The sequence below is a fragment of the Artemia franciscana genome, chromosome 17 (assembly GCF_032884065.1).
Source record: "Artemia franciscana chromosome 17, ASM3288406v1, whole genome shotgun sequence".
Taxonomy (NCBI): Eukaryota; Metazoa; Arthropoda; class Branchiopoda; order Anostraca; family Artemiidae; genus Artemia; species Artemia franciscana.
In genome coordinates, this window is record NC_088879.1 from 42,376,685 (window position 1) to 42,401,598 (window position 24,914).

Sequence of the window (24,914 nt, forward strand, 5' to 3'; positions counted from 1 at the left end):
GCCACTAGAACTTTCAACTTCCAACCAAATGAGCTACCTATGAAGTCTAAACGACCATCCTTTACATAAGAACCTTATATAGGCCCAGGGCATACCTTAAAACACTTGCCCCTGGCTCTGGGGGTTTGTGTCGACCCCAGAATCAATTTTTAGAAATAAAGCCATCTTAAAATTTTCATCGGATTGATTTGGAGAAAAGGGGCATGAGGGGCTAGGTGCCCTCGGATCCTTTTTACTCTAAAAAAGTAAGCTAGAATTTTCAATTTTTCAATCAAATGAGCCCCCTCTGAGATTTGTGCGAATACCCCTTTCATTAGAACCATACACACCCTCAGGGCATAAGTTTCAACACCTGCCCCTGGTGGGTTTTGTCGAACCCAGAGTTTTTGTTATCTGATCTTTGAACTATTTTGAACAAAATCGCTATCTTAAAATATTTATCAGATGTATTTTGGAAAAAAGGGCATGGGGGATAGCTGCCCTCCGGTCACTTTTGACTCCTAAAAAAGAAATTAGAGCTTCCGATTTCCAATCGAACGAGCTCCCTTTGAGGTTTTTGTTACCACCCCTACCGTCTGAAGTACCTCTAGGAGAAAAGAAATGACAAGTAAACTAATAATAAAACATTGGAGCCTTTCGTAGGTAAAAGAGGTTGTCCCCTCCTCAACGCCTCGCTCTTTACGCTAAAGTTTTTTATTATTTTTAAAAAGTAGAACTGTAACAAAGAGTCAATCTTTAGCGTAAACACCAAGGTATTGAGGAGGGGACAATCCCTTTCATATACGGAATAATTTCTGTTCGTTTTAAATTTTAATGTTGCTCCTTACTAGCGGCTAACAAAACTTGTTTTTTTTTTAAATTTAATTAGAATTAAGAGCCTTGATTCTTTCATCCTTATAATGTTGCAAACATTTTTCAGGATTTTGGCTGTAACCCTTAATTGATAAGCCTCTGTTTGACGACTAACCGGGGTTTTATCTTTACCAGAGTTCAGAAAAGTCGTGATTTTAAATTACCAGTAAAAACTATATGTATTATTTTGTGCTCAAACTTTTCTTAAATTCATAGTAACTTTTGGAGTGCATGATGATGATATGATGATATATTTATTCTAACTTAACACCAAACTACATACAAAAATTAACACGATTCAGCCAAGACCAAACGGTCGACGTGGGGTAAATCAGGTAAAAACACACACATATAACATCATTTAAGTTGACTATAATAAAAAAGGAATAAAAAAAAATATATATAAAATATTAATAATATTACGGAGCAGCGACTCATACCATGTTCATCCCAATAGGAAAATATATTACATTTGAATGTATATGGACGATATAAACAGGGTCTTAAATTCTAAGACTGTACATAATTCTTTGATTTTATTCTAAGTAGCTATGTTTTTGAAAGTCCCAGCCAAGCAAAACTTTTTGAGAACTCCTCCCTCATTAGCAATGATTTGGTGTTAAACAAGTTGTTTGTCGGGCAAAACAAATTGAAATTAAGCTAAATAAAAAAATCAGAGGTAACACTGTAGCGCTGCCTATAGTAAAGGCTATATAATTTCTGTTCGTTTTAAGTTTTAATGTCGCTCCTTACTTGCAGATAAAAAAAAACCTGTTTCTTAATTTTAATTCTGAACATTTTTGAACTAATGCGTGTTTTGATTTTGGCTCACCGCAAATAAATAATTAAAACAGGATTTGCATATTAATTTTTTTTTATAAATGGCTTTCCCATAGTTTTGATCGGATGATTTTGATAAAAAAGCGGTGGGGGAGGAGGTAGGGCTAGTTGTCCTCCCATTTTTGGTTACTTGAAAGTGTAACTAGAACTTTTTTTAAAGAACGTTTTTATTAGTAATAAATATACGTAACTTATGAATTAACTTACACAAAGAACTTCTATATTGGTATATTTTTATTATGTATATGAGGGGGTTCACCCCCTCGTCATTACCTCACTCTTTAAACTAGAGCTTGAATTTCCTCCCAATTCTTTAAGAATGAACCCTGAATCGCATTCCGTAGAATAAATAGTTGAAATTACTAAAAAATACTTTAGCATAAAGAGCAAGGTATTGTGGAGGAGAAGAACCCCCTTATACACGTAATATTTTCTGTTTGTTTTAAGTTTCAATACTGCTCCTTACTTCCAGTTGAAAAAAACTTTTTTTATTTATTTTCTCATTTTTAATTTATTAATCCTAGAAAATCCTTCGCCCTCATCATGGAAATTCTCTTCCCTCATGATAAGTTCATCCACAGAAAGATCCTCCCACATAACCCCTACCCCTGACCCACTCCAACCCCAACGCGAAAAAGTCCTCCTGAAAACCTCAGTACACTTCCCAATAACCATCACTATATGGAAAGAATGGTCAAAGTTAGTAGTTTGCAGCCCCTCCCCTGGGGATTGTGGGGGATTAAGTCTTCCTCAAAGACATAGTTATCTGGTTTTTCGACTTTGCTGAACAAAACGGTTATCTCAAAATTTTGATCCAGTGACTTTGAAAAAATGAGTGTGGGAAGGGGCCTAGGTGCCCTTCAATTTTTTTGATGACTTAAAAAGGGCACTATAAATTTTAATTTCTGTTAGAAAGAGCCCTCTTGCGATATACTAGGACCACTCTGTCGATACGATCACCCCTGGAAAAAAACAAAAAACAAAACACGCATCCGTGATCTGTCTTCTGGCAAAAAATACATAATTCCACATTTTTGTAGATATAAGCTTGAAAGCTCTACAGTAGGGTTCTCTGATCCGCTGAATCTGATGGTGTGATATTCGTTAAGATTCTATGACTTCTAGGAGGTGTTTCCCCTATTTTCTAAAATGAGGCAAATTTTCTCAGGCTCGTAACTTTTGATGGGTAAGGTTAAACTTAATTAAACTTATACATTTAAAATCATCATTAAAATGCGATTCTTTTGATGTAACTATTGGTATCAAAATTCCGTCCTTAGAGTTTCGGTTACTATTGAGCCGGGTCACTCCTTACTACAGTTTGTTACTACTAACTGTTTGATAGCATTCACAATTCTTTTAATTCTGCTTTAAGCAGACATATTTTGAAAACTCCAGTTATGCAATACGTTTTGAGCACGCTCCTCTCATTCGCAATGATTTGGATATTAAATAAGTTGTTCGTGTGACAATATCAACTAAACTTCAGTCAAATAATAATATTTCTTGAGATAGGTATTTGGGGAGCACTCACTCAACGCTTTATACATAAATTTAATTGAGAATGATTTAACAAATTACATTACAGAGCCAATGGTCTATAGAAATGAATCTATAACAAAAGTATAATTAGGTTAGTACCTGAAAAAGTGAGAATAGAATTAAAAACATACATCAAATTGTATTGCCTGAATGCATTTCCTATTTTCTTGTTGTCTTGTTTTCATTCCTAGTTGAACTTCCTTGCAGTAATGATTCTGGGTCGGTTTTCATTTTTAATTTTAGTTTTAATGGTTGCATTTTGTTGTGAGTCTTTTTTTAGTTTTATGTGTGCTTTGCCGAGGACAGCTCATCAATACAGAGCCTAAATATTCATTTAAGGTTAAGAGTTTCACGGTCTTTAGATTTTGGATTTTGTTTAGGCCTTTTCTAAACAACAACTAAAAATTTTCAGACGCGAATTCTTCCAGTTTTTTTCCTTCTTATTTTTTTGTTTAATTTTTTTTATCTTTTTGTCACTTTCATGTAGGTTCAGACGAATATGCAATCGTCTGTAAGTACCAGATAAAAACTTAAATCAATAAAGAGGCTAGTACATCAAATCTATAGATTTAGGTTAAAGTTTATAGATTTATAGATTTATTTATTTATTTAGTTTATTTATTTATAGATTTAGATTTAATTTAAAGTTTATCCAATGTTCTTTTGAATGCATACTATGAACTAAGTCAATCATAACAGATGTCTAATTGGCAGAAAAATAAGGATTCATTTTGGCTTTCATTTTAAGGAATGTTATCAGATCTGAATTTTCTTTTTAGAAAAAGCCCCTAGGCTGTCGTTTAGTAGTTATTCATTCCGATATTTCATTAAATGTTTTCAAAGGTCGAGAAAAACGAATCAGAGGAGGTTCCCTTGGTAATCGGTTCCAAAGCGGAGTGATTCTAGAAACGCTAAGGAAATTCGATTTGGAGACCATAAACGCCTAAGACCAAAAGAAATCAAATCAAACACTTTTGCCATCATCAAAAGTGCTTTGCGAGTTTTCCAAAAACCAATCACAAAATCGTGATGATATAATTTCCTTTGCTTTGATTCGCTAAGTGGGCAAAGAATCAATCAAGGCTTGGAAAAGAGATTGCTAAACTCAATTGCAGGGAAAAAGAGAGGAAAGAGGGTAATGGCTCTATTGTTTAGTCCCGGTAATTTAATATTGAACTTGTTTGTTCCTTCGCAAACAAGGTCATACATAAAATCATAATCTTTGGAGTGGAAGAGGTTTCTTAGCCAATAAAGAGTTTATACTTAATAAATTTTCAACAAATATTTCTTGGCAGACTCGATATATATATATATATATATATATATATATATATATATATATATATATATATATATATATATATATATATATATATATATATATATATATATATATATATATATATATATATATATATATATATACCAAATACAGTTATTGTACCCCAGCCTTACAAAGGTGTACATTTATTGGTGATCAGTACTTGATCCAGTTTAAACTGAAAATGATAAATCGAAGAGAAAATAAGAGATAGCTTTCCAGTAGATATCTGTTAAAAAAAAATGTGCTTTGATTTTATTGGTTCAATTTCCTGGCTTGTTATAATGATGCAATCACATTAATCCTTGAGCGTATGCCAGAAATAAATACAAGCTAGTCCCTAGAGTTCCCAGAAAGTGTCATATTTTCTTAATATTACGTAATTTCGCTCTTCCACATATTATTGTTATTCCATAGAAACGGGGAGGATTTCCGTCCCTTCTTCAAAAGACACCCACACTTGGACGCCAATCCTCAAGTGACAACATATTCTATGTTCTGTATCTTTAGATTTAGACAGCTGGGGTTAATTAATAAATGTGACATGTAAAGTGGTATTTATACAGGCAATACGTACAATTATTAGGACGGGAGAATAACCTACCAAATTCTACATTAAGTTTAAGTAATTAGTGCGTTAGGCTGCATTAGGGAAATTCCCTAATGCAAACGATTTGTTCAAATATATCCGTTTCCATGAAAGTCCAAGGTTACTTTTGTTATATAAAAACAATTTTTATCGTGACCCATAGGTAATTAGAATTTGTTGTTGAATACTTTCTAATACAAAGCAGACTAACTGATATTTGGATTGATAATAATTCATAGCTTCAGACCCTTTACAAATTTTTATTCTTTTTTTCCAGGCGGCACCTCTCTTCGCCTTATTCAAGCAAGTTGTATATTAAGTGGCAGAGACAAAACATACTTTTCTACAATGCTGGGCTTCAAAATGGCTCGTAAGGCTAGTTTTGATCATGTTGGGGATTGTTTTCATAACAACAATAAAAATTTTTTATTACAACAATAACAACAACATAAAACATCAATAACAACAACATAAAACAACAATAACAACAACATAAAACAACAATAACAACAACATAAAACAACAATAGCAACAACATGAAACAACAATAACAACAACATAAAACAACAATAACAGCAACATAAAACGACAGCAAAAACAACATAAAACAACAATAATAACAACATAAAACAGCAATAACAACAACAATAAAATTATTCGTTACTCAGTCAAGGTCAACGCTAGTTATTCCCTTAAAGAATCTGTAAAGTGATGTATATAGAGTAATTTGTACATAATATACGACGCAAGATGATATTGCACTTCTATTCGTAATTTTTTTTTTTGTAGAAAGGGGGAAAATTTTCATATAGCTCACATACGATGAGGCCAATAAATTTTTATTGAAAACATATTTTGTTTTGCGTGTTTAGATTTGAACAGCTACAGTTTGCTGATGAATGGGATCTGTAAGAGTAAGGTGATATCTATATAGATAATCTGTGTATATATACAACGCGACGATAAATTAAAAATTTTTACATCAGTTTAAAAAAATTATTACATTCAGCTACATAAAAATACATCAAATACGTTTTGTCTGTACAGGTGATATTTATATAATCTACAACATGATATTAAATTGCAAAATCTTACATTACATTTAAGTAATTATTATATTGAAGCACACTGAGTTACCGTTAGTGATATCTGTGTTGGTAATCTATATATAATCTAAGACTTGGACATAAATTATATAATCTATATCAAGTTTAAGTAATTATTATTATATTAAGCTACATCAAGTAGTTTGTAAATTGATTTATATGTTGGTAACCTGTGTATAATCTATGACTCAAAAATAAATTATAAATCCTACACTAAGCTTTATTTTTCAAATTGTGAACATAACTTTTTTTGTTGGGGGTGGGGAGGTTCGTCCTTTATTTTTCTCGAGGTTTTTTTTAGTTGTTGATAAAGTATGGACAAACAAATCAATTCATATATTTTTCGATTCTGTTTGCTGCCGCCTGACACTCATTACAGAATGGCCCAATTTTGACTGAAGACGCTTGTTTGCCTGCCATTCCACGCAAATTAACTGTCCTGTGTCAATATTCTAAGCTCTTGGTTCAGCCTGCGTAAGACCATAGGTCTTACGCAATAAGGGACCATATGTCCCTTATTCACCTCTTATTTCAGGCAGTTTAATGGTCCTATGTCAAATTCTAGGCAGTCATGAGTTGCTGAAAAGATAACGAACAAATATTGGTCCAATAAGAGAGGCACACTTACTCCCGCCGTTTACCCGTGCTATTTAACGAAACACTTGGAAAACTATTGACTCTATCACTATCTTTGCTCTACGACTATATACCTTGGTTCTTCTGCCCTTGGAAGGACGCATGGACGAATATCAGATAGACATATCTATTAACAAATGAACTAACATCATTTTTATACAATCCTAATAAGGGGGGGGATTAATTCCATAATTGCCTCTCGCTCAATTGGACTGTCTGTCTTGGCTTTTTCTACAATTAGTCATAACTTGATGTCCACAGCTATTACCCATTTTAATTCAAAAATGGGGAAAGGAGCTGAGACATGGCATGCACCAACCGCAACACTAAAGGCCATCGATGTATTCCAAACGAGGAGCCTGAGAAGCATCGAAGGTCTGAGGTGGTTTGATTTTGTGAATAATGAGAAACTGCTTCATTTCACCAAGCAGCCTCTGTTATCCGCCCAGGCAGCTGAGCGTACTTTACGCAGCTGAGACGATCTTTGGCTTAGACCCTATGAAAGCCGGTTGGAAGTGACCCCGCGGCCGACCAAAGAAACGATGGTCCGAAAACCTGTCCGAGTTCCTGACGGTGGCAAACGTCAGACCGAGCGATACACATATGCTAACTCTGGAACAAAGCGGATGGAGTAGGCAAGTATCAGTCTTTACGCCGAGCAGCGCCCGGCAGGAGACCTAAGTCGAGTAAGAAAGTCAAAGTCAAGCTTCTAAGTCTAAAAAGTATCATTATACTAAGTAAATTGATTCCTACAGTAAAGAGGGTATTGCCTCTATAGTTGCCACAATCTCTCTTATTGTCTTTCTTTTAAAGGGGTTTAATTAAAGTTTCCTTAAATCGCTAGCTCCTTCCCCTTTTCAAAAAACACATTTATTGTCTTTAGTAGCTTTTCTTTGAACTAATAACCACCATATTTAAGAACCAATCATTTACCACACTATTAGCACGTGGGGCCTTAACCAATTATTTTACCAACTCGACTGGAACAAAAAGAATTTAATATTTGGCGAAAACATAAATAAAATGCATTGACAAATAAACTTCAAATGCGAAAACTTGCAGACATGACATTTCATCGTGTTAAAATAGAATAGATTATTCAATTAAAATCTTTGGATTTAAAAAAATGCCCTTTCCCTCCAATAGAAACACAAAATTATATGACTCAGAAATAGAAAGCCCCTTTCTAGCCTTTTCTATGTAACAATCCACCTTCATAACCAGAATTCCTGTCACCTCTTTGTTTTTAAATAAAGATGGCGTTGGCAAACAAATCAAACAGTAGATCTCTGAAAGATGCTATAGTTATTTCCAAAATAACGTTTCACTTTATTTCTGTCGTAGGATTTTTGTTATTTTTTTTTTATTTACCTTAAGTGATGATTCTGATAAGAAGACTACAAGACCTATCGTTTGAACTTTTCAACTCTAAAATTTATACATTATTACATTATTTATACATTACATTGTGATGAGTAAAATGTTCTAAAAAGATAACTTTAATAAATGCAAGAAAAAAGTTGAGAAAAATAAATAAAAAATGATGAAATGCTGAAGACTATGAACCTGGTTTATGTAAAAAAAAAGAAAGTACCTAGTGACTTTAGAAAGACTATTCTAACCACTTCATAAGTATCAAGCCACTTTATATGAAAAGTCAAAACAGGGGGCCAATTCGAGAACATGTAAAGGGAGGAGCACAGGTTTGTTCGATTATTATAAAGATTAAAAAATTTAAAGTCAAGGGGGGAGGGGGGCTTGGTTTTCTTCAAATTTTTTAAACGAAAGTACAAAAAGAAGACTTTGTTTCAATCTAGCGGTGGCATTCAGGGTGCAAAATAGGTTTGAAAATAATGTACAGAAGATTAAGTCGCTTGGACTAGGACTAACGGAGGGCAAAGAGGTCATATTGGTAAACGAGAAAATCAGTCCTTTGGATCCCGTGACTTACGTAAGAAGTACTGTTAATAAAATTGGTGGATGCAGTGAAGACACAAAACGTAAAATAGCCATGGTGAAGGGTGATTTATCACAATTGAAAAAAGTCTTGAAGAATAGGAAAATAAGTCTTGGATCTACTATAAAATATTAGAAACAAAAACATTTGCAATAGCCAGGAATGGCTCAGGAATATAGGTACTTAGAGAGGTTGGAGAAGATATCAAGTGTTTTCCAGAGGAATCTTTTAAGAAAAATTTTAGATAATCATTCGAATAACCATATAAGAACAATAAGCAGTTCGAAAATACTGTTTGGTCCCAACTTTAAGTAAGGAAGTAAGTAACACGGCACTAGACCCTTAAGGTCCAAACCGACGGTGCTGATATCCGTTTCATCGCTCTTCATCCAGGAAGCGCAATGAGGGGTTGGGGGCCAACCATCCTGTGCTTTCAAACACCCTTCCTGCTTACCTTCCCCAGATTCTTCCAGAGCTGGGTCGACTCTGGCTGAGCTTACAGAGTCACGCCACTGACCCCCGTCCCAAACTAAATAACTGGTCAAAACTGGAATTGAACCCGTGCCCCTTGGACACGGAATTCCCACGCCAGCGTGCCAATCACTCAGCCAGTTTAAAGTGCTATATTTGAAAGAAAATTACACATTAAGATGCCTAATTAAGTTTACGAATTAAGGATGATAGATTATCAAAGATTGTACTTTTTGGCCATCGAACTTGGGCAATCAAAAAGCAGGTTGTCCCCCCAAACAGGATAGGAAGCAGTAATAAGGAAGGATTTAATATATTGTGGTCCATATACGTATGTTACTAATAAACCCTTTCTAAAGAATGTATCTTTTAGTTTCATTTTTTTAAACTTGCTAAAACTTGCCATCAAACTTGAAATAAAATACTAAAATAAGTCCTCCCATTTGCACTGGTCATCACGTGCCGAAACGTCCTTCATCGGCAACTGGTTTTCATCATAACACATTCCTAAATGCATGTGTAAGACTCATTCCAGCCAAAAGAATCTTGTAAATCTAGAAATCTATCTTAAAAAATATGACATATGTAACCCGATATTTTTAGTAATTTATTTACAAATATTTTCTTCGAAACAAGTTTTTTTCAAAAAAAAGTAATGAGCTCCATTCAGCCATGAACGAGCAAAATTTTAAAATAAATGACCAAGACAAACTCAAAACGAGCAAAAACTAACATTAGTAGGACCGACAACCCCCATCCCTTCTCCAGGCCAGGACATAATTTGCACTTTTCTGAAAAAAAGCAAATGACCACGGATTGTCAGTTTAATATAGGCTACATACAGATATTTATTCCTGAGAATTTTAATAATTTTATTTATTAAAGTAAACAAATGAAAACATTCAAAATGCATTTTGTGGTCTCAATGGGTTTCCAATCCATTTAGCCCCCTTCGAAGTTTATTCGACTACCCTTTCCGTACAAAAACTATATGTTCTGGGGCGTTACAACCCTTGCCTTGAGAGCTGTGTGTATGTGGGGAGGGGGCAAGGATTGTAATTTGCAAAGACATAATTACTAAAGCTTTCAACTGCGCTGAGCAAAATGGTCCTCTCAAAATTTCAGTTAGATCTGTTTGGGGAAATGATGGGCGTGAAGGGGCTGGAATTTCCCTCCAATCACTTTTGAATATTCAAAAAGGGAATAGAATTTCTGATTACCAGTCCAATGAAACCCATCCGAAATGTATACGACCACCCTTTCTATAAAAACCTTGTGTCCCCAGGATATAACTTACTTCTCTTTCCCTGAGGGCTGTGGGAGGGGGGTGTCATCCTCAAAGAAATAATTTCTGGACTTTCAACTTTGCTGAACAAACAAAATTGCCATCTCAAAACTTCGATTGGATGTGTTTGGGAAAATGATTGGAAGGGGGGCTGGTTGCCCTCCAATCACTTTCAACTATTAACTAGGCCTCTCAATTTTCAATTGAATATGTCCCTTTTGAAGTTTCTATAACAACTCCTTCTGTACAATGTGTCCCGGTGGAAACTCCCCCCCCCCCCAAAAAAAAATGACCGTATAATACATTGTTCCCACATAGCACAAAGTATTTTGTAAAAACAAAACCATGCATTCCCAACAATCATCTATCAAAGTCAAGTTATCAGTACTGTAGGTATTACAAAATTACCTGTATACCATTCAAGATAAATTAACAACAACGTTGAAGAAACAAATATTAATAAGAAGTTCTGCTAACAATAAAAATTTTTATTATTACTAAACGGGATTTTGATATATGCTTAGTGGATGATATCCAATATTTTTTCTAGTGAATAGAATTTTTAATACATATTCAAAAATCTTACTGCTATAATGCTCAAAAGATTTGATTTCATTTTATAGATCCATCATTTAAAATATCTGAAAATATTTGAACTTCGGAAAGTTTTATTTTAGTTACACTGACTCTAACGAGTTCTTTAAATTATTGATTAAAAAAAAAATTTCTGAGACAAGTAAAGAGTAAAGTTGAAACTTAAAATTAAAAAAAAGTATTACTTCACAGCGTATCTAAAATATATCGATAAAACTAGTGCTGATAAACCAATTGGTGATAAACCAACAATGTTTGCAAGATTACAGAAAACTAGCGCTTTACTGAAACACAAAACAATACAGGAGTTTTAGTAATTTTTATTGCACTTGGTATTAATCAAGTGACATATAGCAATCGCAAATTCTGTCGGTGTGTCAGTCTGTCGGCCTGTCTGTCTGTCGGTCGGTCCCGGTTTTGCTACTTTAGGCACTTCTAGATAAGCTAGGACGATGAAATTTGGCAGGCGTATCAGGGACCAGACCAGATTAAATTAGAAATAGTCTTTTTCCTAATTTCTCCATCTGGGGGGGGGGGGGGTTGTTGGGCCGGTTAATTCGGAAACAATAGAAAAAATGAAGTACTTTTAACTTACGAACGGTTGAAAAGATCTTAATGAAATTTGATGTTTGGAAGGATATCGTGTCTCAGAGTTCTTGTTTTAAAGCCCGACCGGATCTGGTGATATTGGTGGGAGTTGGAAGGGGGAAACCTAAAATCTTGGAAAACGCTTAGAGTGGAAAGATCGGGATGAAACTTGGTGGGAAAAATAAGCACAAGTTCTAGATACATTGACATAACTGGAACGGATCCACTCTCTTTGGGGTTGTTGGGGGGAGGGAGGGTTAATTCTGAAAAATTAGAAAAAAATGAGGTATTTTTAAATTACAAACGGGTGATTGGATTTCAATGAAATTTGATATTTAGAAGGATATCGTGTCTCAAAGCTCTTATTTTAAATCCCAACCGGATCTGGTGACATTTGGGGGAGTTTGGGGGGAACTTAAAAGCATGGAAAACCCTTAGAGTGGAGGGATTGGGATGAAACTTAGTGGGAAAAATAAGCAGAAGTCTTAGATACGTGATTGAATAATTGGAATGGATCCGATCTATTTGGGGGAATTGGGGGGGGGGTGTTGATTCTGAAAAATTAGAAAAAATGACATGTTTTTAACTTACGAAGGAGTGATTGGATCTTCATGAAACTTCATATTTGGAAGGACCTCGTAAATCAGATGTCTTATTTTAAATCTCAACTGTATTCAGCGTCATTGGGGGGGGGCCGAAAATTTTACAAAATACTTAAAGCGGAGAGATCAGGATGAAACTGGATGGGAAGAATAAAAACAAGTCTAAGATACGTGACTGACATAACCGGACCGGATCCGCTCTCTTTGGTGGAGTTGGGGGGGGGGGGGGTAATTCGGAAAAATGAGGTGTTTGTAACTTAAGGACGCAAACACAGAAACAAGAAGAACAATAGGAAATTTTTCAAGACAGCGGGAAACAAATTAGAATGAATATTTCAGCCCTATGTCCAAGGGCCGACCTCAGCAATACAAATAAGAAAAAAAACTTACAAGAGGAAATCAATAAAACTAAAATGAACAGTTTTTCAAAACAGTCCCAGCATCCTTACCTCAGCGAAGCTCAACCAGGACTGATAAATAAATTGTTATGAAACGAGGCAATTCATTGAAATGAAAGAAAATTATTTAAAAGTTATTATATAAACGAAAATTATTCCAGTTACTCGCCAAAGAGGTGTCTATCAAATACCATGCGACAGTGGCAAATTCTATGTAAGGATAACCCACCAGAATTTCGAGAAACGCCTACAACAACATAAAGATGATATCACCAAAGCTCTGAATTCTCATAATATTGCTTCTATTTCTTTTTATTCTGCTTTAAGTAGCCATGTTTTCGAAAATCCTAGCCACAAAATATTTTTTGAAGAGTCCGCCATTATTAGCAATGATCTAGGCATAAAGCAAGTAGTTCGAGAAACAATTGAAATCAGACTTAAAATTAATAATAATATTTCCTTAAATAGGGATTTAGGAGAATATTCACTGAATGCTTTATACACAAATTTAATTAAAAATGACCTTACAAAATATTTATAATATTTGTAATATTTTGTAATATTTGTATACGAATTCTAATAATACTCCTGTTTCTTTTGATTCTGATTTAAGCAGATTTAATTAAAAATGACCTCACTAAATATTATTAAAAACCAATAGATATTAACACAGAACCTGTCACAAATAGACCTATAAGATCAGCAGTGAAAAAAGCTAGGCTGGTATTAAAAACAGGTTTTTAAATCATTTTCTTTCATTTCAATGAATTGCCTCGTTTCATAACAATTTATTTATTCAGTAAACAAACTATCAAAGTGACAATAAGGAACTTGCATTACTTACGGCCCTTGCACCGTAAATGAAAGTTGCCAGTAAATCACCAAATCTGAGTATCAAATCAAACAAAGTATCAAAGTAACAATAATGAAGTTGCAGAACTCAGAGCCATTTCTCCAGGACTGGGGGGGGGGCTCAACCATGAAAGCATAGTTGTTTAGCCTTAGAACTATTTTGAACAAAATAGCTATCTAAAACTTTTGACCGGATGCCCTTTCGGAAAGTGGGGCGTGGGCTAGTTACCAATTGATCAATTTTTACTCTTAATGAAAACAGGAAGTTTCAGTTTCTGATCGAGAGAGCCTCCTCTAAAGTTCATTTAACCACCCCTTTCACTAAAACCTTATATTCTATTAATGGGCAAGTTACACAAGTTACATTCCTTGCCCCAGGGGCTATGGAGGATTTCTGAACCTCTAAGCTATACTAATTTGAATAATGGACTATGTTGAACAAAAAGGCTATTTCAAAATGTTGATAAGATGCACTTGCAGAAAATAGGCACATAGATGGGCTTTGATCACTTTCAATTCTTAAAAAGAGCACAATAAATTTCGATTTCCGATTGAAGGAACTTCTTCCAGAGTGTTTGCGACCACGCCTACCATAAAGCTTTTTATGATGAAGATGGGCTACTAGTATAGCTTACAACCCTTTCCCCCAAGGCTGGAGGGAGTTCGAGCCCGGAACCATAGCTATATGAAATTTGAAGTTGCCCTCAGTGCATAAGTTACAACGCCTGCACCGGGCTCTTGGGGGTTTTATCAGCCTCAGATTTTCGTTGTCTCATCTTTATACTATTTACTGCAAAATGGCTATCTAAACGTTTTGTCAGATTCATTTAGGGAAAAGGGGTGTGGGGTGGTTAGTTGTCCTCTGCTCACTTTTGACTCTGAAAACAAAAAGAAACTTATATGCCCGCAGGGCATTAGTTACATTCCTTCTCGGGTTTTGGGAGTAGAGGGTGAGTAGGTTGGGTGTTATATTGACCCCAAAGTTTTGTCATCTGATGGTTTGACTATTTCAAACAAAATGACCATCTCTAAATTTTGATTGTATGCATTTGCGGAAAAGAGTATGGTGAGGGGAACTTTTGATTAATCTTAAAAAAGTAAATATAACTTTCAATATCCAATCAAATGAGCCACCTCTGATGTTTATACGAACACCCTTTACATGAAACCCTATCTGCCCCCGGAGCAAACTCGCAACACTTTCCCCGAGCTCTGGGGCGTTGTGTTGACCCTGGAGTTTTTGTTGTTTAATCTTTAATCTATTTTGAACAAAAAGCCTATCTTAAAATTTTGATCAGACACATTTGGGGAAAAACAGGCATGGGGAGGGGGCTAGCTGCCCTCCAGTCACTTTTGACTCTTAAAAACGTCACTGGAAATTCCAATTTACAACCGAATGAACCCCCTCCGAAGTCTGTACTACCATCCCTTCCCTAAAAACCTTATATGCTCCTTGGGCATAATTTACAGCCCTTTTCCCCAGGATCTGGTGGGCTGTGTTATCCCTAGAGTTATTATGTGATCTTTGGTCTAATTTGAACAAATGCCTATATAAACATTCGATCAGAGGCACTTGGGGAAAAGAGGGTTGGGGGAGGGGTTAATTGCCATCTGATCACTTTTGACTCTTAAGAAAGGAATTAAAACTTTGAATTTCTACTTATTTGAGTTCCCTCCAATGTTAATACAACCCCTTCATCCATAAAAAACTTGATGTACCTCCAGGGCATAAACCACAGCCCTTCCCTAGGTTCTGGGGGGGAGAGTATGTTAACCCCAAAGTTTTCTTTATCTGATCATTGGAGTATTTTAAACAATCTGGCAATCTCAAAATTTTGATCGGATGCATTGGGGGAAAAGAGGATGTGTGGAGGGGGGTAGATACCCTCCGATCCCTTTTGACTTACAAAAAGGTAATTAGAACTTTCAATTTACAATCAAATAAGCCCCTTCGGAAGTTTATGCGAGCATTTCTTCCATAAAAACCATATATGCCCCCGGGATATAGCTTAAAACACTTGCCCCCCGGCTCTGGGGAATTGTGTTAAACCCAGAGTGTGGTTTTTGTGGAAACAGTGCTCGTATTAACTTTAGAGGGGTTCATTCGATCGGAAATTGAGACATCTAGCTTTTTTTAAGAGTCAAAAGTGACCAATGGGCAACTAGCCCACGCCCCAATTCCCAGAGGGCATCCAGTCAAAAATTTGAGATAGCCATTTTGTTCAAAATAGTTCGAAAGCCAAGTGACTATGCTTCCGGGGTTGACCCCCCAACCCCGTTGAAATGGGTCTGACCTACGGAACTTAATTATTGTTTGTTGGATGCTTTGCTTACTTTTGTGCTTAGATTTAGTGATATATGTGGTAACTTTGATTGATGGTGCAAGGGCTGTAAGTTGTGAATGTTGCTTATTGATACTTTGTTTACTTTGATACCTTGTAAACTTTGATCCTTTCTTTACTTCGATGCTTTGGTACTTTGATATTGTTACTTTGATACTAGTTTTGATACTTTGATGAAAGTTTGATGTTAAATAAAATTAACTTATTTTGAAATAAAATTTTTTTATTAAAAACTATTTGCAGTCAAAAAACGAACAGAAATTCATTAAAAAAAAATTCTGAAAAAGATTAGTTTTTCCAAGAAAAGATCAGCAGATATAAATACCTGTTAAAACTCAAATTCAAAACGACCAGAAATTGTGAAAAAAATCAATTATGAGTACAATAAATGAAGCCTAAAAGGGACAGAAATTAAAAAAACATTCATAACAAAAAAAAATAAAGCAATTACTAATACAAATGAGTAGATAAATCTTAAGACAAGTAAAGCTTAAATTGAATATGCAAAGCAAGCTTAAAACGAAAAAAAAAAATATTTTGCTATTGAAGCATAAATGAAACGCATAACAAACAGAAATTAAGTAAACATTCATAGCAAACAAACATACAATAGTTAGTAATATAAATGAGTAAATAAATCTTAAAACGAGTGAAACTCAAATTGAACATACAAATCAAGGTTGAACGAACAAAAATCTCTAGCAACAAGAGTTTGGATTTTGCCTCCTTCTCTACAAAGAACCTCCCTCCTCTTTCTTCTTCTCTAAAAATTTAGCTTTTTTTAAACGTAATATGTGTGCCCATAAAATAAATGGATTTATTAGCATCTTACTAAAATCGATTCTTCAGTACCCGGGTCGGTACAGATTTGAATCTATACTTTGTGTAGTAGATTAAAAAATTAATATGTAAATAAATATTAATACATTGAATCCTCATGGCTAGATGGATTAAATATTGATCAAGTGAAGTGGAACATTTTTTAAATTTTGTAACTTGCAAATCTTGTAAACTTTGTTTCGACCAGATTTCGACATCATGTAATTTTTTTGACAAAATCTGTTTCGACATCTTATAAATTTTGTTTTGACTAGAAATCGCAATTGCGCTGCCTATAATATTTAAAGCTTTAACGTGCGTACCTTTCTCAATAACATATACTAAATATAAACAACGAGCGAAATGCCTAACTTTTATTCTTTAGCATGAGGAATCTGGGGAGGTTGACATCCCAAAACGTAATTACTGGACCTTTCAACAATGCTGAACAAAACTGTTCCCTTAAAATTTTCATCGGATGTGATTTGCAGAATGATAAGCTTGTGGAGCAGAGGTTGGTCGCCCTCCAGTCACTATTGACTCTTAAAACGGGCACTAGATCTTACGACTTCCAATTAAATGAACCTCATCCGATCTGAAATTATGCAACCATCCATTCCATAAAAACCTTATATGCCCAGGGTATATCCTACAAGCATTGCTCCTGGGCTCTGGAAAGTTTTATCCAACCTGAAGGCGTTGTTGTGTGCTCTTTGAAGTATTGTGAACAAAATGGCTACCTCACAATTTTGGTCGGATGAGTTTGGGGAAAATAGGGTGCCAAAGGAGGGGGGTTAGTTACCCTCCATCACTTTTAATTCTTAAAAGAGAACTAGAACTTAAATTTCCAGTCAAATAAGCCTCCTTTAAAGTTAATGCAACCACCCCTTCGATAAAAAGCTTATATACCTCTGAGGCAGAACTTACAACCTTTGCCCCCCCCCCAGACTCTGGGGGCTGTGCCAACCTCACTGGCCTTGTTATGTTATCTTTGGGATGTTTTTGAGCATATCGTTATCTGAGATTTCTATCAGATTCATTTAGGGAAAAAAAACAAGGGGGGAGGGCTAGTTGCCCTTCGATACATTGACTCTCAAAAAGAACACAAAATCTTCTGATTCCCAATCCAATAAGCGCCCTCCAAACTTTATAAGACCACTCTTTGCGTAAGAACGCTATATACCCCAGGGTATGACTTACAACCCTTACCCTGGTGGCTCTGAGGGGGAGGATTGTCATTTACAGGACCTTTCAACTACGCTGGACAAAATGGCTATCTCAAAATTTTGACTGGATGTAACTGGGAAATAATGGGCGCGGAGGAGGGGGATGGTTGCCATCCAATCATTTTCAATCATTAAAAAGGCACTAGATATTGCAATTTCCAATCGAATAATTCCCTTTCGAAGCTTCTACGACAACTCATTCTATACGAAGTGTCCTGGTCTAAGACGAAAAAGGGGGTAGCTACCCTCCGATCAATTTGACTCTTACAAAGGGCCCTAGAACTTTTAATTAACAGTTGAGTGAGCCCTCTCCAAAGTTTGTACGACCACCCTTTCTATAGAAACCTTATACACCCCCAGGGCATAACTAACAACACTTGCCCTGAGTGCTGTGGGGGTTGTCATCCTCAAAGACACAATTTCTAGACTTTTAAACTACGTTGAACAAAATAGTTATCTCAAAATTTTGATTAAAAGTATTTGGAAAATAATGTGCGTGGGGGTTGGGGGGGTCTATTTGCCCTCAAACCACTTTTGACTGTTAGAAAGGGAACTATTACTTTGAATTAACAATTGAATGAGCCCCTTTTGAAGTTTCTACGACAACTCTATCTATACGAAGTGTCCTGGTCTAAAAAAAAACAAAAAACATTGAGTCCACATCACTGTCTAGTTAGGCAGCGCTGTTGTGCTGCCTAAGATAATTATTTAAGGTGAGTTCGCAATTATAACCCTCGGAGTAAGGAATCAATCTTCCGGTCTTTTATTGCGTATAAATTTTTTTTTTATGATTAACCTCATTTTACCCCTCAGTTCACTCTCCCACCTTTTCTATTTTCTCTTCTTAAGTTAATTTTATTTAAATAAAATAAGCTTAAAAATATATTCCCCAAATATTTAACTTTTGTTACGATCGAAGTTACCAGGATTAATTCAATCCACAGACCTTTTCTTTAAAAGGAGAATCTTCTTCACTAACGATCCAATTATTCTAATAGAATAATTTTAATGCAGATATCTTATGTTTCAATGGATATCCTTCCCAATGAGTACAATACCTCCAGTCTTGACACAAGTTTAACAAATCTTCCAAAAAAAACACATATACAACCACAATGCCACAGCTACGTAAACCATAATATACGGTATATTTGGACTACACAGGTGAGCCAGTGTTTTATGGTGGCCAAAAATGGGAAATATTTACATTTACCAATTCCCTATCATACCTATTTATTAAACAGAACACAGATCCTCTATAGCCATTGATGTTACATAAGCCGTCACATCGAAGTTAAAATTGCAGGATCTTCTTTACAGGGACAGGTAGTTGGCCTGCTGTCCAGCCTTGCAGCAGCGGGAGTCAAACCCCCGGTCCCGTACTGCGAAGCAGACCATCATTCTAATGTACTACTACATGGTTACCTATTTATTACCGGCTAAAAATGGGTGCAATATATGTGAAAGCAATTGGAGGGTAATCGTCCCTCCTCCCGTGGTAGATTTTTCCCTGGACACCCCTTAGCCCTCCCGGTATTGGATCATAATATTGAGGCAGCCGCTTTGTTCAGAGATGTCAAAATGTCTAATAAGTAGGACCTTTAGAAGTTTAGTTGACCAGTCTTAGCCACTTATATTTAAAACATATTGTTAAAGAAAGTCCGTCAATAAAGCAATAGTATTTATTGCACCAATATATATACATATATTATTGGATTTGCAAGACTACACAATAATTGGCTTATAGCAGTCTGTATTCGGAGACAATTAGCTTAGGCGTCGTTGAAATCTACATCGTAGCTATATTTTAATTAAATATTTCATATATATAGTTGGTATTTTGATTGGGTTAAGTTATGGTAGGTTACATCTTGCATGCATCCCCGCTATACTTAACCCCCCCCCCCTAATGTGCATATATATAGCACAAATTATATATATATAGTATATATATAGAACTATATATATAGTTCCAAAATAACTTTACATATACTCTTAGAGCTAACCCATAATAAAATTATCTCAATAAAAAAAAACGCAAAGAAATCAACTTAAAAACTCATTTCCAAAAAATAGTTTTCCAGAGATATATAAAGAACTATACAATGTAATAAAAGCCTTATGTAATACATTTTATGTTATATAATATAGAATATATTTTTCAAAATCTCTTGGGTGATAATTTTACAGCTTTTCGATTTTTTTGTTTTCATTGCAAATACATAAAAAAAGTATTTTTTTCCTTTCAAATGTGTTGAAAATCATTTTTTCGATCATTTATTCATCTTAAATTCAAAGATTGCATCAACAATCTTAAAAGATTGCTTGAAAAATTATCATTATTTATTTAAGAGGTTTTATTTGGGTGACGTTTTCTATATAACGAAATAAAATCAAAAGGAATAGAGTTAACGAAAAAGTTTCATATTTAACATTAATTTTTTTGTAAGTCAGAAATAAAATTAATTTATGGAAGCATTTCATTTTTCCTTTAATCTTGATTACTTTCTCCTTTTCGTTGTTGATGTTTCAACACATGAAAACAACACTGTTCAAAATATAAGTCGTTTTCAGTAAAGGACAAATGACCACTAAACCTCCTAGAGGGCTTGGGACAAGGGAAGAGGGCCACTTTAGTTTGATTGCTCTCATTTGCAAACCTAGATGACCTTGGGACAGCATTTTGTTGCTGCGATGTTGTTGATATTGTAACCAATAAAATCACACTGCTCCAAATAAATATCTTTTTGAGTGAAGCGTGAAATGATGCTCTGGCCTTTGAAGGGATTAGGGCCTGCTCTTATTGGTTGCAGTTTCTGTTCGTTTTAAGTTTGGAATACTTCCAACGATACTTCTTCTAGGGGAAGAAAGAGATGAAGAGCCAAAGAGGGTGGGGTAATCACTGTAGGAAAAAACAATATATTTTTGTACCATTTGTCTGGGAGAAATTGCCTACGGATTGTTCAGGGTACTGGCTCACTGATGGAATTTCAAACAGTAGACTGTACGAAAAGTGTTGTTCAATCCCGCTTTCTAAGGCTGTAACCGGAGAAAGGTTGAGATGGCTAGGGCCCGTTCTGCAGATGAAGGATGACAGATTGCCGAAGATTATCATTTTCGGTCAACCGTCAAGGGCCAAACGGAAAGCATGTCGTCCGCACTTGGAATGGGGGGAAGTCATGAACAAAGATATAAGGGAAATGGGAATTCCCTGGGAGGGTGTAAAGAAGGAGGATTTTATTAGGTTGGGGGTGGAGGAGAGGCGTCCGTAGCTGTGTTGGCCTCAAGCAGCTTGGTGCTGAAGTTAGTTGCTAGTAGTAGTAGTAGTATTGCTCGGGAATTGGTCCTGGCTCAGATTTGGGATGCATCCATAATTGTTATCCCGGGAGGTTTTTTTGTTTGTATATATGTATTTTTGTAACATTTTAAGAGTCGGACAAACACATTTTTGGCCACCATTTTTTACACCACTTGTTTTACACAACTGTTTGGGAATTGTTCCTGGCTTTGACCAGGGCCTTATCCGAGATTTTTGTTCCGGAGGGTTGTTATTTCTGGGGAGAGAGGGTTCACACAATTGTCTTTTTAAAAACACGTCAAAAATTTGTTTATATGCGTTTTTGTTACGTTCTTACAAGTCGGACAAGCATTTTTTTGGTGCGGGGGATTCAAATCACTAACCCTCCCTTGGTATGGCCTTGCCTCGGATCATGTTTTGCGAAATTTGAATTTTAAAAGTCCATGACTGTATTTTATGAATGAAGGATATTTTTCGAATTTTCAAAACCAAGGATGAGACTAAGGTCTGAATCTTCCTCCCTGTGATGGTATCTCTGGTTTCTAAGTGCCTATGGAAAAGCTCAATAGGTTCTATTTAAATGTTGATTTTTTTTTCTAACACATGCCCGTTTTCAATTTTTTGTTTTGTTTTAGGTTTAGCGGATGGGAAGGATTAATCTCAGAGAATGGAAGGTAGCTTGTTTTATGTCACTTGTTAAAATTGTTTTCTTTGAACTCAGGCTGGGTTTCAAATCAAATGTTGACATTTTCAGAGAAAGAAACTATTTCAACTTATTGTGGTTTTTGGGGAACAAAAGGGAGAGCGTGTAGAAAACTCTCACAGGATAAAATTGTTAATATTCACAAAAAAGGCTAGAATTGTTCTTAGACCAAATGAGGATGGGACCAAGTTCCCATCAAATGAAATCCGAGTTCATAAGTAAACTATGAAGAACGTGAATTACAGGAGAGTAAACCTTTTTCATACTCTTTGAAACGAGGTTGCTTCTTCCTGAATTAGGAAGACTATTGCAAGAGGGGGAGGGGCGTATCTTCAGGCTGCTTATGAGTTATCTGTTTTTACAGAACGGAGGAAACGGCTTAACACCAAAGTAAATTTAACCTTTTTAAGCAGACATGCTTTTATAGTTTTTTTCAGAAAGAATAGGGGGAGATTCATTCGAACTTAGGATGGTTCGAAGTCCTCCTCAACCTCTTAAATTGATATCTCTATTATTAATAGAATATAAACACGCGTGGCTTATAGTAAAACAGAACTTTTTCATACTCACTAAAACGAGGGAGGTTCTTCTTAAATCGAGGAGATTGGTCCTGGGGTTGGGTTTCTTCAGGCTGCTTACAGGTTTGTATGTTTCTACGGAGCCCAAGAAAAGTTTAAAATAATCAAATTAAATCTCAGCATTTTTTTAACACACATACAATTTAGATTTTTCTAGGGAGATGTCAATCCAAGCTCAGAATGGGGTAAGAGCCCTGCTTGCCTTTCCAAAGTGATACCCCTGTCCTAAAACAAACTATAAAAAAAAGCGGGGCTTATAAGAAAATAGACCTTTGTCATGGTGTATTGAAACGTGCTGGCTCCTTCTCGAATTAGGCAGATTGTTCCGTGGGGGGTACGGCGTCAGGTTGCTTATAGGCTTATACTAATTTTCCAAGTTGTTTGACAGAAAATCGGATTAATAATATGATAGCGAAATAGACAAAGTGGAAATTGACCGGAAGTATGTTTCAATGCCGAAATCTGAGTAAGTTCTTTTAATGGCTGAAGACACTCAATGGGATTATTAGTTTAACTAAAACCCCTTATGGAAACAATCGCTATTTGGATTATTATGTGATATAATTTTTTTTCAGAACATGATGTACATTATTGTTTTATAAATATAATGTGTACGCGGTCTTAGGGCTTGCTATTGTTTTGGTTAATGTATTATGCGTACGGCCACATTGAATGGCCACAAGGCCACACATATGGCCACAGAGTGAATGAAGGCTAAATTCGTATTGGTACAACCACGTATTCAAAAAAAAACTTACTATAAATCACTTAAGATTCTACAAATATTCCGGCGAGATTTTTTTTTATCAAATAGTTTGTGGTAACGAACTGTAAGTAAGGAGCAGCCCAGCCGAATAGTAAGTGAAACTCTAAAATACCGATAATATCAATAGATCATAGCAAAAGAATCTTCTTAATATACAGATTCTAAATATATGATATTCATTAAGTTTAGCGTTACCTATCAAAGGCTACGACCCCGAGAAGAATTTACCTGTTTTTTGAAACAGGGGGAAACACCCACTAAAAGCCAGATAACCTTATATCACACCGTCAGATTCAACGTATCAGAAAACCCTTTAAAAGGGGTTTTTAAGCTCCTATCCGCAAAACTGGGGTATTTTGTATTTTTTTTGCCAGGAAAAAGGGTTAAAAGGTTCAAAAGCTGTGGCTTTGGTGATGACGACCCTCCACTGCCTCTGGAGAAAAATCTTTAAATTAGGAAACTTGCCCATTGTTTACGTAAAATATTTGTTATTGGGAAGTTTGCGTACATTTTAGGATAGGGGAGGAGTGTTGAATTTTTTGCTTCGGGATTTTTTATACGGAGAAAATTGTCCATAGGGAAGAAAGTGTCAAAGGGTGAACTTTTCAGGGGAAACTTTATACAGGGGGAAATTCCTTTAAGAAATTATTTTTATTTGTCTGATGTTCTTTTTGCCGACTCGATTTTCCGTGTGGATATGTTAAGGATAATTGTCAGGGGTAAAGTTTCACCGGGATTGAATTGTCTAGAAGATTTTTCCATGGCGAGGGGGATCTTTCCGTGGAGGTTGAGCCGGATTTCACGGTATTCGGTGACCCCTCCTCAACACCTCACTCTCTACGTTACAGTTCGAATGTTGTCCCAATTCTTTAATAACGACTCTTGAAACGCATGGGTCAATTACTTAGAAAACTAAAAATGTTTGTTTTTTTAAGTACTGAAAAAGAATGAAGCTCTTCATGCTCTTCGCATGAAGAACGAGGTGTTTAGGAGGGGGTAACCCCCTCATATATGTAATAGTTTTTGTTCGTTTTAAGTTTTGATGTTGATCCTTACTTTCAGTTGAAAAAACTAGTTTTTTAGTTAATTTCTAATTGTTTTTAAATAATAGCGGAAAATCCGGCTCCCCCTTCATGGAAAATTCCTCCCTCACGTAAAATACCTCCATAGAAAGTTCTTTCCACATAAAATATAGCTCCCTCTCCCCCCAGAACGCCTCCACATGTAAAATTGAGTCGGCAAAGAGAAACTAAGGCAAATAAAATTAATTTTATACAAAAATTCTGGCAAATTCCTCAAGTAGAAAAATCCCTTTGAAATCCCCCCCCCCGAAAATTCACTCGCCATGGAAAATTCTCCCTTTGGAAGATCCCCAGAGCAGAAAACTCCCCCCTCCCTGAAAAGCGTCTGTATACTTCCCAATAACAAATGCGATACTTAAACAATGGGCAAACCTCATGTCTTACCGACCTTTTACAAGGGCTAAGGGGGGATGATGTTAATGACTATCTCAAAATTTAAAATATTTTGACCAGTCTACTTTGAGGAA

The 24,914-nt window shown here is 35.6% G+C and overlaps 1 long non-coding RNA gene across 2 annotated transcripts in view; it reads right to left on the reverse strand.

The window, feature by feature from the left end:
* The window catches only part of LOC136038261 (uncharacterized), an 84,493-nt gene that overhangs the window by 12,061 nt on the left and 47,518 nt on the right, over window positions 1-24,914 (reverse strand). Inside the window, exon 4 of one of the 2 annotated variants that reach the window (XR_010620161.1) lies at window positions 22,591-22,674. The exons of the other annotated variant lie outside the window; for it this stretch is intronic. This is a non-coding gene — a long non-coding RNA (uncharacterized LOC136038261). Of the gene's footprint in view, window positions 1-22,590; window positions 22,675-24,914 lie in introns of those variants that run through there. 2 annotated transcript variants of the gene reach the window in all.